Below are 13,024 nucleotides of genomic sequence, written 5' to 3'. Positions count from 1 at the left end.
CCCTGATGACTGGGGAGCCTGCTTCTCCTTCTCCCTCTGCACCTACCCTCCTGCTTGTGCTCTCTCTTTCTCTCTTTGTCAAATAAATAAATAAATAAAATCTTTAAAAAAAACTGGGGTGCCTGAGTGGCTCAATAGGTTAAGCGTCTGCCTTCCGCTGAGGTCATATTCCTAGGGTCCTGGGATCAAGCCCCTCATGGGGCTCCCTGCACAGTGGGAAGCCTGCTTCTTCCTCTCTCACTCCCTCTGCTTGTGTACCTGTCACGCTGTATCTCCCTCTCTGTCAAATAAATAAATAAAATCTTAAAAAAAAAGTTTCTGAAATATAGTATAAGCTCAGTAAATATTCACCAAATGAATCAGTTGAGGGAAAATAAAAGTACCTAATCAGAGAAGTGAAAAATGAGTGCTAAAAAAGGAGAAAGAACAGATATCAATACAAAAGCTCTCCACAGTCTAGTCAGACATTACATCTGTTCTATTCATTAGCCGATGGATCTCCTGAGGCCTATTAATAACAATTTCTGTTATCACATAGCACTTTTCAAAATACTGAATGATTTCACATATTCAAGTTTACACTGTCCTTGGACTTTTCATTTGCCCAACATTTCACCCATTCTTCAGTCCCTAGGGTAGTCTTAATTATGTTACAGAAGCTTCCTAAATAATTTTAGACTAAGTTTATCTCTCCCTTCTTTGGGTGAAAATTTGTGTCACTGCTGTGGGTTGCTATTTGACTTTGGATATGTTAACCCTGCCTCAAAAAGTAACATTTGCTTGGGTGCTGGGTCTTGTAAATCAGGGTCTTATAATTCCCAGTATTTTCCCCTAACTAATTGGGCAATACTCTATACCTACTATATACTCAATATAAATTGAAACAAAAGGATTAATCCCAATATTTTGGAAAGATTTATTTTTCTCATTGCAACTAAGACCTTTACTAACCTACAAATGAATGTATAATTTAGCCATAAAATGTTGTTCCTTGTAAAATTAGTGTGAATTTTAATTTTGGAAGTATGCTGATAAAAATCTTATCAAATCTATGCTGAAATGATTACAGTGTACTTATGAAAAAATATTACACATTGTGATAACTCCTCCTTCCTCATTCTCCTCCTCCCTGTCACAATAAATCATGCCTTCTGAGTATATACAGGCCCCTGCGTGGTTTCCTCCTTTGAAGCTGGGTGGCCTGAAACTCATTTCTGACCAAGAGAATGTGAACGAAGTAATGTGGCATGATTTCCAAGGTTAAGTTAGTTAGAATCCCTACTGGTGCCATGTGGGTCTCTTGGTCTCTGTGTTCTGGGAAAGAAGGCCACCAGCTAAGAAGTCTAACTACCCTAAAACATCAATGCTAGAAGAAGCCCAAAGCCATGTAGCGAGGACATGTAGAAAGAAAAGAGATGTCTTGCCAGGCGCAAGAATTCTGGCCATCTGAATTAAGGGGTCAAATATCTGAGTGAAAAAGCCATCTTGGATTTGTGGTCCAGTTGAGACATCAAGTGACTCTACACTCAGAATTTTACTTATAATCACTACATTTTACAGTGGCTTTTTAAGGCAGCAATAAAGAGTCAAACACATACTTAAAACATAATCACTCAGGCACATGCAAAACAGGATTATAATATACATATGTTTTGTATTTCAGTTATATCCCTAAAGCTAGTACTATTTTATTTGTCTATTGCTGCTTTTCATGGTTTTATTTTGTTAATTCTATTGCCACTTTTAATTTTATTCCATTATTTCATATTATAAATTATAATTGGCTTATAAATAACAGTAACATAATAACAGAAAATATTTCTTTGTAGAATCCACTCAGCTGTTTATTAAAATATGTAGCTTTTAAAGATTTTTTGGAAGTAGGAATAACATCTTAATTATTTTTTCTTTTTACTAAGTGGTACATAGTAGTTATTCAGTAAAAGTTGATAATTGAATTGATGAGTGATGGGAAATGATCATTTAGTGAAAAACTCATTCAAACATCTTGTAATGAATCCACCACTGACCCAGTTAAAATTTTTTTTTTAAATAAAGACTTTTTATGTGACATCTACAGTCACATCTGTTTAAAATTCTTAAGCTTTTATTCTAATTCAATAGTACCAATTTTAATTCATTATTATCCCAAAATGCATATTGTAATCAACGAACAACCAATTCACAAATAAAATTAAAATATTCTGACATTTTAAATGCATTTGAGGGCCTAATGTGAAGTAATCAGAAATAAATACAATAGTCCTTTAATATAACTTTTGAATAAAGCTACAAAACCTTTTCTAAAAGAATTTTTTAACAAATTTTTGCAAATATCCATTGTTACTTTACAATCTTAATAGAGCAACAGTTTCTTAGAAATTTAGTGAGTACCCACTGCAATTCTATATTCTATGTGTGCCATTAATAATTTTTAATTTTCTGCTGTAACTGTTCACCTAGTTTATAAAATCAGTTTTGAAGAAAACCTTCATTGTGACTATCTGGAAAAATTACAAATATATCTGTTTACTAAAACCTCAGTCTTCCATATTTACTGATTTGCTTTCTATTTCATGAAAGTAAATGGATTCCTAATCATTTCATCAGTTTGGTTAAAAAAAGAATGAAAAGTTACTAATAGCTGGATAAATGGTTGAAACTTTGCCTCAATGCATTGACAGTATACTTCTAAAAGACAGAAATCTAGACGTCCATCAGTTAGAAAATATATTATATAAGGGATTTAGAATAAATTAAGGATGTTCAAAGCCTCTCAAGAGGGTCTTCAAAATGAAGCTGTCCATGAGACATGACGTTAATCAAGTAATTGAAGAAAAAAAAAACAAACTCAGCCTGGCTAAGTACCTGTTTACTGAGCTATTTCTGGGTTCAACGAATGAGAAGATCTAAGAGAACAGGTATTTAGGTGTTCCTCAATTACACTTCTCATATTTTTACTACCTTCTTCAAAATTTCTCACACAGTCACTTCACTCAATTTCAGGAGATAAGGATTGCTATGGTCAAGGGGCCTAGAAAAAAAAAAAAGTCTGATTTCACCCTTTTATTTTCATAAGACAGAAGTTTAATGATTAGGACTGGAAGTCTATCCAAAAAAAGCCCAAATGACCGGCTTAGTTCAGATAGAACCATACAGGATCAAACCAAACTGCAAAACAAAGGAAGAGACACCAGGAATTTGAGTCAAATTACAAGGGTGCAGGCAGAAACAGCTGGAGATTCATACAAGACCAAGTATAAGGAAAAGCAGAAAGGTGGGCCAATCAAGATGCAAAATCCAGTGTCGGGTTAACAGAAGTGGGTCAGGAATAGCAAATTCAGATCCCAAAGGGGTTAAGTGAGGCACTGAGGTTTGGAGTGATGGGCTGCGGGGCTGCCGGGGCTCTCTGGTAACGAGACCAGGCTCCACAGGGTCTCTGCAGTATGATCAAGACTGGACCCGGTCCTAGCTCCACCTCCACCCCCACCTCACTGTAATGCATACAGGAACTTCTAAACACCTAGCCCCAAGGGTCTCCATATAGGCTTTTTACACATTTTCCAGAGCCAAAATGTTAAAGAATTTCCCCCTGATGTTCCTACAGCAGTGCTCAGAGAAGACAAATGAATGATTACTCCTTACTTATAACATCTTCCACAGGAGATGATCAAGTTAACTCCAAAGAGGTAAAATAATCATTTTATCTTCCAAGATTTCTGGTGTCTTCTTCTTTGGATATAAAAATGTACACTAAACTTCACTTAACATTAAGGTAAAAACTAAAAGGAGGGGAACTATCAATCTAAGAAAGCACAGTGGATAGTGGCTAGACAGAAATGTATATCCTTTGAATAATATAAATCATGAAATGTCAGTATTAAAGACCCTGCAACCAACTGAGATGCTTGGAAAGATTATGGTGAAAGAAAAATGACTGTATTACACTCAAGTTAGAAAGTCAGTATTTTTCCATTCGTAAAAACTATGATCCCAATGCACCAAGACCTCACTCCCTAATAATAATTGATCAAAGGAGAGAGTCTTCGCTGCTTACTTGTATTGCTTACTTGTATTACAGTCAGTGAAAGATCAGAACCTATAAGAACCTGCCAACAAAATACTCCAGACAAGTGCAAAAATCTATGAAGTATAAGGAGTATAGACCCCACACTATAAAGAAAAGAAAATCTTACAGCTTTTTCTAAAGCATCAATCAAATCAGAACGAAGTGCCACAGAGAGGATTTTGCTTTATGAAGTGCTGGCTTCCTTCAAGGTCATTCATGACGGTGATGCAAAGATGTCTGCAATACTGTGCTTTCAGTCTCGACACTAGAGAACCGCCTAGGGTCCTTACTTAATGAGTTTACTAGCCGAGCTTCATCTTAATAGAAGCAGTTGAGTTCTCAAAATTTTTTTTTTTAATCTCATCTCAGTGAGGTCTCTCTCACAGGTACAAAAAAATAAATAAACAAACAATACACTTATTACAAGGTAATGAATACCGAGTTAAAATAAATGTGACATCCAAAGGGCCACTAAATATTGGCACGTTAGTTTTTCTCATTGTGCTCTCTCATTATTCATCATTTTGCTTAAAATCCACAAAATATTTATCTTTTAACACTGAACTTTGTATCTGTTGCTCTCCTTTCTCCTGAAGACACCATTCATTAACTAACCCTCACATCTCTGAGAGACAATCCAAGTTACAAAGGATATAAGAAGCCTAAACCAAGAGACTGTGAAGCTAGATTAGACTTAGAGAGCAGATAAATCTGAAAACGGGGACTTAGGGGCACCTGGGTGGCTCAGTGGTTAAAGCCCCTGCCTTCGGCTCAGGTCGTGGTCCCAGGGTCCTGGGATGGAGCCCCGCATCAGGCTTCTGCTCAGCAGGGAGCTTGCTTCCCCTCCTCTCTTTCTCTGCCTAGGTGCCTCTCTGCCTACCTGTGATCTCTGTCTGTCAAATAAATAAACTCTTTAAAAAAAAAAAAAAAAAAGAACGAAAAAAGAAAACGTGGACTTAGCATACAAATCTTTTACCGGTACTTTCACATTACAAAGGAAGGCAACCAATAAGCGCTCTCCATAGATTTAATATGTTACTCTATTCCTATCACATTGAAGGGATCCGATTTAGTCTATTATTCTACCGGCGTGTTTTACTTGATCCCGCTGTCTGGCTTTGCAGTGGTGAGAGTCATCACTGATGACCACGCATATATATACCAAACCTTCGGGTTATACTTAAGTAGTTCCATGGTAAACGAGCTTCTCTGAGAATATCATTATGATCTGAGGCTCTCAAAAGGATCACCATGTTTTGCTTTTCCGCCTATCACACTCAAGAGTATAAGAACTATATGGCCAGGAAAAACAAGTAAATTCCAGAAAGATTATCAAGGAGCACCCTAGGAGGGGCCAAGAACTTCTAGTGGTCTCTTTAGATCTATTGTCTAAAATCAATCAATCAATCAATCAATCAATCCAAATAACATTGTTGAAAAGAATTTCACAATTTAAAAGTGTCATAAAAAACTAAATAAAGATACCCCATACAAATAGTAATATTCAATGCCAACAATGAAAAAAACCTAGAAAAGCTAAAACAGGCTAAAAGATGACAGCAAAACTACTTTTTTTTTTTCCAAACTCTCCTGAGAGTTTTTCAAATGCTTTCCTAAAGCACTCTTCCTACGAGAGCTTTATTTCTTTCAGTACCCTTTAAGATAACACCTGATGCTCAACAGATGCTCAAAAGTATTTGTTGAACCAAGCAGTGAATGAAAAAAAAGTGAAATTAACTAAAATATAGGCACTAATTCCCTGAGGTTAGTGAAGTATCATTTAGTATGTGGAAATAATATTTCACAAATCCCTTAAAAGATAGAGAGCTTAGCATATATGAATTAGTCAAAATTCAAAGACATTTTTGTTTTGGAAAAAAAATTATTTCCCTGAAAATCTTTAATTTATTTACTCTAAGTTTACTTTTATTACACTAAGCAATAAACTATATGGTAACATAAAGAGATGTCTGCAACTAAACATTCCTTATTGAGGTGTTTGACATCTAAATCTACTAAATTTCATATATAATATAGTATAAAACCTTCAAAATGCAAACTAAATACAAGCTGAATAACTTCTCTTAATAACCTCGACCACACTGAAAACATGTAACCTTATTATTTAATGTGGTTGTTGGATATCCACTCACAATATCCTTTAATTTTTCTCACCTGCATGTTTTCAGGAACTGATAAAACCCTAGTCCAGCATCTCTATGTTCTCCTATGCAAGTTCTTTATATCTAGCCCTCATGGTATTTCCAACTGTCTGCCTTAAACAAAGAGTCCTTGCTGGCACTGGCTTGTTGCTAGTCAGTATTTAGCTCTCTCTTTCTGTAGCTAAGAGAGAGCAACCATCTGCTTCCCACAGCTTTTCATTCCTATGATAGCTTTCTGCTCTTTCCTTTTCCAACTCAGAAACAGAAAGCAAGAGATAAAACAAAGCATCTTAGGTCCACAACAAGATGCACAACACCCAGGAGAGTTTCCTCCCAATCAGGAAAATGCTTCCTTAGCAACCAAGTTACTAAGGCCAATTAACGTCCTTTCTCTATCAATATTCAATTTACATTAAAGCCCTTTTTGGTTAAGCCCTTCAATTTTACAATGAGCTTTCTGGCAGAGAAAAAGGTGCTTCTGTCTTAAAGGAGCCAGGCCTTTTCTCATGACTGTAAGGGTGAGCTGAATGTAACACAAGCGGCAGGGGATTTCTTAACCTGATTGAAGGGGCTGAAAACACAGAAAAGGCACAGAAATTAAGTGCAATCAGTCAACATAGAACTAAAATTTCAGAGCAAGCAGAGACTGGACATCGTGGAAAACAAGAGATGGAAAAGAGGCTTTGTAGTTGGCCATTGCTTCGTACTTGCTTTAGCGGATTTATATCCCTTCCCATGACCAACAAAGCCTAGGTTACCACTAAATAATCACAGTATCAGTAGAACACCAGAGGAAAGATGCATGGAAGAGAGGAACACAGACAGCATAAAAACTGAGAAATTTCTTTTGAGGCAAGAAAGTTAAAAATTGGAACTAGTGAAACAGCACTTCAAAGTCATGAACGATTTCAGAAGTAGTAAGAACTATAACACGTTGAGAGAAAAGGAGGGGGTTTTCTAACAACATTGTACAATTGTACAATGATAATTCTCCCCTCAAGATTTCACGCAGTCAGATGGAGGCTACATTTTTTTTTTTAAGCCTCACAATTACATTTATTATACTGTTTCCAGTTAAGATAAAGAAAGCTTGACAAATATTATATAATAAGTAATTAGTTGTCTTCCGATGTTCATTTTCCAGGTCTTAATGAAGCAAAATCCTTTGTTGAATAATTTTTTAAGTTTCTTTAAATTCTACGTACAATGCAAAATGGAACAACTTGTATGTAGCAATTTGTAAGGGGCACTATCATAAATCATCCTTTGCCAGTTTTGGTAGCAGCTCTCCAATATCAACATGCAACACCACTGTAGCTCAAAACAATCCTCGCTGCTAACAGTCACAACACAGAATTTCAGAACCAGTTGTGTTTTCCACTATTGTCAATTAACCGTTGTAGGACTCAATCCCCCTTGCACACAGTTACTCTGAAACACTAAAGCTGCCTTAAGGTGCACCAATAAAAATGAACATTTCTTATCCTTGCCACCCATCACCCTATCTGATCCTCACAAACCACCCTGTGAGGCGGGGACTGCTTCCACACCCTTCTACTGCAGCCGTGTCCAATGTTGAAAAAGAGCAGGGAACGGAATATAAATGTTATGAAGCACTGCCCGCAACATGTGTTTTACTTTCACAGGACTGGCCAGGTGTTTCTTCCATGACATCCCTTAATGCACACATCAACCCCACGTAGGCACAGCCTCTGATTCCCCATCTCCTGACGCCCTTAAGTATTTGGGGCCCAGGTTTACAGACGAGGGATTTGAGGCTCAAAAAGGTTCAGTAACATGTTCAAAGTATACAGTTAAAATGAAGGGAAGTTGGGATTTAAAACCAAATTTGCCCAACTCCAAAGCCCTTGCTCTATCAACCATGCTATGCCACCTGCTACCCAAAGCCCACGCCAGCCTAGTTAGACTACTCTCAGAATCCTTTCAACTAACATTAGCAACCACCAAAAGTCTAGGAAGTATTTTCCAAATAAGAGTCATAAGCCATTAGCAGGTTCTGAAATCAAGTAGTGGGCCTCAACCAGCATTTCTTTTTTAAATTAAATACTGCAGAATAGATTAGTAAAGCAGGTTATATAAAAACAAATGATTTCATAAATCTCAGTTTCAAACATGTGTATGTGGAGTGTACTGGGTCCTGCTGCAAAATGTATTTCTTGTTATGGGTTTATATCAAAAAGTTGGAAAGCCACTGGTCTCAGAGGATGCTCTCACAAAGAAAAAGAACATGGAGAGACTTATCAAGGGACTGGAAACTATTCAGTGTTCAGCTTTGTTCACTTAAATAACATCAGGAAACACAACACAAGACAGGAAGTCCCTTCTCAGACAAGACAGAAAAAGGATTACCTAGAATCAGCATAGGAGGAGGATGCTGATTGTATAATTACACACCTCCTTCAGCAGCTCCAGTCCATCAAGTAGATAGTATGGTTTATTTTTTACAGCACTAATTATGTAATTATCCATAACATTAAATCAGTTCCACCTGATTCAGTTTATCACAGGTTTCCTGAAACATTCATTTGTTTATTATTTTTAAAAAGAACACTAAACTACCAATCATATGTAAAAGCTCCAGTGTGGAAACTGTATAAACTTAAAAAAAAAAAAAAAAAAAGATCTTCTGTCAAATAGGACATTTTTGGTCCTTTGGGATATATGGCAATCGAAATTTCATGTTATTATACCTTGGAGACTCCATAAACAACTGATTTCAGACAAGTATATTCTCGGTTTTTTTCTTCATTATTTCATAAATAATTTTTATTTCATAAAATGCCTATCATACAGCAATAATGCCACATTGCATATTTTCACAAAAAGCTTCTCTATCGAATAAAACTTTCTATAGGTTGTTCTTTATAATACCTCTGGTATACCCCTCATTCAAAATGAGGCCCTGAGAAAGTGCTCTAAAATAAGTAAGCTGTGGATCTTGTCCTCAAGGAGCCAGCAGTCGATTAGTGGAGATAACACTGGACACCACAGCTTCCACTCAGCTGCTTCCCATCACCTCTGAGCAAAGATATAAATAACCCCAGCTACCAGCCATATCTGCAACAGCCACAGAACATCCAGAAAGACTCACCAGATACCTCAAGTAAGCAAGAGACTAAAACAAAGAACACGGACAAGGACCAGAGCTAAGAGAAAGCATTCAAATTATAGGCCTCTTCTGATTCTCCCTCCCACATATTCACACTACCTCTCCACTCTGCCTAACCCCTTAAACTTGTCTGACACACTCAAAGCCATTCATCCAGGAGGTGCAAAGAAGACCCCACACACTCCAAATTGGTTGTGGCAGTCACTCAGGTCCTCCTCCCATTTTTTGCCACCTAACCTCACTGCAGTTTCATCTATGCCGAATTTCAAACCCATGACACCATCATTCCCTTTATTCGGAGCCGGTGGGGGGAATGGGGTGGGGAGGAGGCGGTCCACGTTTGTACTGCACTTCCTGGTATTTCAACCTCAGCTTTCCTTAACTGGCTCTGACTTGATCTGTACTCCTTACTAACTTGAATAGAAATCCCAAATTCAGGAACCTAACAACACACCAACAACCTGGTAAATGCCCTAACATGGACAGCCTACTACTCCTCAGAAGGGGAGATTTAGACAAACCATGATTAAAAACTCAGCTACTTCTCAAATCAATTTAAAGTCTTAACATTCTCATGTTCCATCCAAAATTACTTTTAGTGCACAGCCCCTCTTGCTTCTCACCACTGCCTTCTATACTTACCACCATGTAGCTCTCCTACAGCCATTCCCAAGAAACCAAGATGTAATAAGCAGATAAAAAAAAAAAAAGATACTAGACTCCTCCTGGCAGGTTAATTCCAACACCTTGTGTCACCAAATGAGTATGACTTGGAAAAGCATTTTTGGAAGTTAGAATCACACTTCAAGAATGCCCAGCATATGCTACAGCCTCTTTCCTAAGTATTGAGAGTCAGTGTAGAAACAAAGATTGGTCGATGGGTTCATAAGGCAGCCAGAGGGACAGAGGGACAGATGGAATTCCAGCCCTCCAGTTTCTCACTGCCAGATTCCAACCATGTGTTTTTAAGTCAGTCTGACTTGTCAGGATGCCAGCTGTCAAACTGAAAAGCTATGGGCACTTCAGCTTTACTTGAGGTAATTGCCCAAGATCCTGATGAGCTCTACAGTCGTGACTACTGATATGGTTTCTCATTTCCAGCCCCACCCTTGCCCTCTGGATTCATCTCTGTTTGCATGAGGTGACCTTCAACACTCCCCCATGGACTCTGGTTCAGGGAAGATATCAGCCACAGAGGAATAATGAAAATGACCTGTTAGAATAAAAACAATCATTTGTCACCAGTGTCCCAGAAGCAAAACGGAGAGAAAATTTAAGAATGGGCTTAATCGATCATGTCAAATGTTGTAACCTGGTCACACTAGATGTGGTCATTATAAGGTAACAAGTGACTTAGAATAAGTCAAAGTCCAAAGCTTGATTTTGATAGATGTCAACACAAAAAGAGTTGAAGTTGAAAGGGGTGACAAGAAGGAAGGGATTATAGATTACTTATTCAAGAAATCAGGTAGGAAAGGAAAGGGGCGAGATAGGATTGTAGAAGACGACTAAGAAGTGGCAACCTAAGGATGGTGTAAAGGTACAGGACTATGGAATTTAGGTATTGAGGGCATTACTGAGACGGCAAGATCAAGACTAAGAAAGAAGGTAAGAGAAATAAAAAAGCGACTGGTATCTTCAAGGGTCTTGAGACAAAAAGGGTGTAGAGAGCACATGCAGAGGGAAAAAAGTGAATACAGTTGAAAATAAGGAGGTTGATAAAACAGGAGAATTTCACAGTTTGAGATCATCATGTATTTTTTCCCTTTTGTTTCACATCTAACAGACCTGAAGGGAGGTTGAAAGCGAACTATTTAATAAATAATTATTGGGAAAAAAGCATTAATAATGTCACTTCAGATTAGTCAGTGGTCATGTTAACTATCTCATCCGAGAATAGTCCCGTTCAGATTACAACTACTTTACTTTTCCTTCAAAATAAGCAAGGGACGAGCAACAAGAGTATAGATAGAGACCACATTTAATCAGCCAGGCTGCTGTACCTTCTGACCCATGAGCCAAAGAAGGCATTCTTTCAGGCATCCACCTGGATGTTCTTTATATAACACTGCTGGCTTGACAGCCTTCCTACTCTTCCCAATCCATTGTAAACTATAGCTGAGACAAACCCCAAAGGCTCCTTTGGGGTCAGCTAGAATTGGATGTGACTTCTCAATGCTTATCACAAATACAAAAGACTAAGAATGTGCTAAGAGCAAAGAATATCTCTAAAACAGTAAATCTGCAAGCACCATATGAAAAAACGTAATTGAAGTTCCCATACCCCATTTATGCAATCAAAACCAGTAACTGTTAGAAACACTTTGGCGCCTTAATCTTAAGAGTTCTTTTCCCCTTCGCTTTTCACTTTGAAACCTTTAACACAGTCCAATAGTTTAAAGTAAGACTATTATTCACCCTTAGGCACAGAAATTCAGAAATAAACTTAAATAAATATGCCTGGCACTTCATTGTAAGTACTACTTAATAAGTAGACAATAAGCTAATAATAATAAAATATTTATTCTAATATTGCTGACTTTTAGTTAAGTTAGCAGTATATTAGGAGACAGGAAATCCTAGATAATTCAATCCACAAAAATAAAAATATAGACTATATTAGTTTTTGGCATTTTTTAATGTCAGGCACTGATGCTTCTAAGAACACAGTGGTGATCAGAGTAATCTAACCAGATGAATAGTCAGGTTCAAAACCACTAATCCAATTTGAAAATGTATTGTTTTCTCCCTGCAAAATAATCCATTTGCATTTTTAATAAAGGCTCGTTAATAGCAGGCATTTCAGGTACTAGTGGAAGAAATATTGGGGGCTATAGAGTTCTCTTATATAAGTAGCAATCTACATGTATGACTGTCTCTAGTTCTGAGCAATGGTTCTATAGTAAAATTATACTCGATACAATAGTTCATCTTTATCTGACAATTAAAAAACCCCCTACAAGCAACTAATTTCATTCAAGCTACCCAGAAAACAACCCTCTAAATATCTGAAGATTATAGTTCTCCATGAGATCACACATTTCCATTGTAACATTCAATTTCTTTAGAGTATAAATATGACAAAACTGTTTTTGAGGAAAATAGGAAATTAGGCTAATGCATATTTTTCACTCCAGAAAATATTTTTTTAATTAACCTTTTCAATTTAACTAAGATTTAGACAATGTATCCCTTTACACACATGGCATTTCCACTGGCTAAAAAAAAAGCGGGGGGGTAATAAGTACCAAATAATGGTTTCGGTTTCATTTATTTTAGATTTGATTATAAAATCAAGATATCCTACTCAGAAATTCTCCATGAAAAAAGACCCACATAAAGTTTGAAACCGTCTATCAATCCATTAAGTATATTTTTTAAAGCTATTTCATGGAAAGCATCTCAAATTCATTAGAAGAAATGGGAGGAACATGTAATTAGAACAATTAAAGTAATACATTAGGTGTCCTTCCTCAGAAACAACTGGTTCCTGTTAGAGCTTTACAACTGAACATAAGCATTCCACACTGAAAGCTTGTCAGATTTTGATACAGAAATACCAGTTCGGTATTCTCTGAACTACATATCTATGACTAGAAATAACCTTACCTTTGATTAAAAAAAAAAAACAAAAACCTCATTATTAGAACTATACATAAAGGA

The 13,024-nt window shown here is 36.9% G+C and overlaps 1 protein-coding gene across 6 annotated transcripts in view; it reads right to left on the bottom strand.

The window, feature by feature from the left end:
- ATG10 (autophagy related 10) overlaps positions 1 to 13,024 on the bottom strand; it is a 309,264-nt gene that overhangs the window by 143,899 nt on the left and 152,341 nt on the right. The window lies entirely within an intron of this gene.

This window comes from Mustela nigripes, chromosome 12, assembly GCF_022355385.1.
Source record: "Mustela nigripes isolate SB6536 chromosome 12, MUSNIG.SB6536, whole genome shotgun sequence".
NCBI classification, from domain to species: Eukaryota; Metazoa; Chordata; class Mammalia; order Carnivora; family Mustelidae; genus Mustela; species Mustela nigripes.
The sequence above is the reverse complement of the archived record's forward strand: the minus strand, read 5'-3'. Positions and strand labels throughout refer to the sequence as shown.